This window comes from Oxyura jamaicensis, chromosome 5 (assembly GCF_011077185.1).
Source record: "Oxyura jamaicensis isolate SHBP4307 breed ruddy duck chromosome 5, BPBGC_Ojam_1.0, whole genome shotgun sequence".
Classification (NCBI taxonomy): domain Eukaryota; kingdom Metazoa; phylum Chordata; class Aves; order Anseriformes; family Anatidae; genus Oxyura; species Oxyura jamaicensis.
This window is the reverse complement of record NC_048897.1, coordinates 35,502,735-35,506,142: the sequence shown is the minus strand read 5'-3', so window position 1 is coordinate 35,506,142 and position 3,408 is coordinate 35,502,735.

The following is a 3,408-nucleotide window of genomic DNA, read 5'->3' as shown; positions in this document are numbered from 1 at the left end:
TAAAAAAAAAAAAAAAAAAAAAAAAAAAAAAAAAAAAAAAGATTGCTCTCCCTCCCACATTTCTGAGCTTCGAATTAAAGCGTGACAGGCGAATAAACCTCCTTAGAAGAACATCCCACCCCCTAAAACATAATAAAAATATATTTTTTTTTTTAAAAAAAAAAACGGACCATTTACCATTTACAGGTTGCCTGTAGTCATCCTTAACTCCTCACAACGGTGACGAGGGGACAGCCTGGCCAGACCCGCCAGCCCGCGGTCCCGCAGGCAGGAGCGCCGCCTGCACGTCCCGCGGCGCGGCCAAGGTGGCAGCAGAGCACAGCGCTCGGCAGCCGCCGCGGCAGAAACTTCCCCCATTTTCTCCCTTCAACGCCCTCCGTTTATACTGCTTCCCAAACCCCCACCCCTCAATTATTAATCTTAGTTATAAGTCTGATTACTTGGACTTTAAACAGTTTTTTTTTTTTTTTTTTTTTTTTTTTTTCCCCTACTATAACTATGTGAAAGTTTTATTTATTTATTACCGAACTGCTTCTGCTTTGCATGGTTGAAAGGCTGTAAACTGAAAGGGGAACATAGAAATTATTCTCTTTAAATTATCTCTGATTATACGAGTTGGTTAGCCTGGAGTGATGGTCCACTGATCCGTAATACAACTTGACTTATTTTAAAGAGGATGTGAAATAGGATAATGAAAAATATTAAGAAACTAAAAGTGTCTTTTTTATAAGTGACTTTTTTTTTTTTTTTTTTTTTTTTTCAGTTATATTGTTAGAATGATTGCTGCTGCTTGAAAGAGAGAGGGTAAAAGGAGCTGGAAGTAGTTTTGCAACTGGGAGGCTGGTCTAAAATAAACTATTATTTTTTCAATTTTTGTCAATAATGGCAAATTTTGTATCAGGCCTTAAATTCATGCAGCCAACAGACAAAAATATATATATATATAATATGAATTCTTCATCAACTTTTTTCAAAATCAATATCTTATTTAAAAAATACTTGAGGAAAGGGAGGAAAGAGGAAGGAAAGGAAAAGAAAGGGAAGGGAAGGATAGGGAAGGGAAGGGAAGGGAAGGGAAGGGAAGGGAAGGGAAGGGAAGGGAAGGGAAGGGGAAAAGCCTTTAGAATGGTAGACCAATGAGCTATTGAGATATTATTATATTCTATCTGGAATTCTAAACAAGTTGAAAGGCTGAATGTGTTATTTTCCAAGAACAAATCAAACACTTTGATTAGAACTACATTAAACTGGAGACAAAAACACACCCGACTTGTATTTTCTCTGAACTCTCTTTTGTGGTGAGCTTAAAATGAATATATCATACTGGTTCTTAAGCAGGCTTTGGCTTTGGCAGATTTTGTGATATTACTCAAATGGTAATTTTCTACCATTTTGAAATGGAGGGATTGGATTTCATGTCAAACTAAAATTGAACTTTGTAAAAGTATGGATAATGCCTTGGGATGTCACACTTCATAGCTGTGACCTAGCAGAGGCTTTCCCTTCTTCACTCCAAGGGATTTCTGCATTTAGCTTTTGACAGTGTCATGAAAAACTATTTCTAAGGATTGCCTTTGGCCATCCTTCTCTGCCTTGTCCCAGGTGACACAGGAATTGGGATTCTTGTAGATCTCTTTTAGTCTGTAAGACAGATGAGGAGGCTTTAATATGTTCTATTTCTAGCCTCTTTGTCAAGTTGATTTCCAATAAAACTAGGAAACAAGCTGGTCAAAATAAGCTGATTAAAAAAAAAAAAAAAATTCTTTTGCTTCTGAACGCCTTAGTGACTCATGTCAAATTTAGTTCAAAATAGATCCACCCAGATGCCATCTCATGGCAGACACATTGGAAATAGGTAAATAGGCAAGACAGAAAGACTTGATTATAACATTTTATTATATTTGAAAAAAAAAAAAATCTGTATTTTTCTGACCACACTTGGTGACCAAGGAAAGTCATGTCAAATCAAATTGCATATTATGCCATCTCAATTGAGAATTGAGAATTAGAAGTCTATAAAGGAGATAAAATTCTACATATAAATTGCTGATAAATAAATCATCTTATTTTTCACGCTGAAAACAGTTGCAAAAATATAGATGAATCCAACCAACAAGTAATTGCATCTGATGAAATTGAGGTCATTCAAATGGCTAAATCATACTGGTCAGAACAACCTCACCCTCATTTAACATTGTTATGCATTGTGTTTTTATTTATTTATTTAATGTATGCAAATTACAAGGGAAAAATATATAGGCAAGAAAAGCAATTGGCTGAAATCAACACATATAGTAACAAACAAACAAACAAACAAAAACTGTTTATTTATAATGGGCCTATCCTACTAGGCTGGTGGGAGTGGAAAGCATAAGTAAAATCTTGCAAATAGTATAAAAGTGGTCCACATAAATTGTTTCTTTAACAGATTCTAAACAAAATCATCAAGGTCCTTTACATTGACATAGCCAGCTTTTAAAATAATATGTTTGTTTGTTTGTTTTAATCTCTGGTCTGAACCTTTGCCTTTCTGGAAAAAAATGCTTATACTTGTATCAGAGGTATTCTAGCTGCACTATATAAAACTAAAAACCACCTCAGTGGCATTGCATTCATTAAGTTTCATGTTATGCATTCATCCCTCTTCTTTTATTTAAAGTGGAGAAGGCTAGAAGGCAGACTATCAATCTACTCTAAAAAAGCATCACTTTCTGATCACAAGGCCATCTGCCCTATCTCCCAACAGACCTCAAGAACTCACACATTATAATATTTTTGTGATTAAAAAAAAAAAGGGGGGGGGGGGAGATTTGCTTGCACTTTCTTATCCACAGCTTCAGCAAGCTAAAATCATTCTTTCCCTTCCATCTCTGTCAAGACCATTTCTGTAAATTTTTGTATTTTCAAGGGGACTGTTGCAATTATGGAAGGGTCTCTCTTATGATCTAAGAGGATCCATTTTTCTTTCAGCTCAATAAACACGACAGGATGGTTTTTAGAATTATGAGGGTTTATAGAAGTCGGAGAGGAGAAAATTATTTTAAAATAATTAGCCCAGGCAAAGTCACAGAATCACAGAATCACAGAATAGTCTAGGTTGGAAGAGACCTCCAAGATCACCGAGCCCAACCTCTGACCTAACACTAACAAGTCCTCCACTAAACCATATCCCTAAGCTCTACATCTAAACGTCTTTTAAAGACCTCCAGGGATGGTGACTCAACCACTTCCCTGGGCAGCCTATTCCAGTGACTAACAACCCGTTCAGTAAAGAAGTTCTTCCTAATATCCAACCTAAACCTCTCCTGGCACAACTTTAGCCCATTCCCCCTCGTCCTGTCATCAGGCACGTGGGAGAATAGACCAACCCCCACCTCGCTACAGCCTCCCTTCAGATACCCGTAGAGT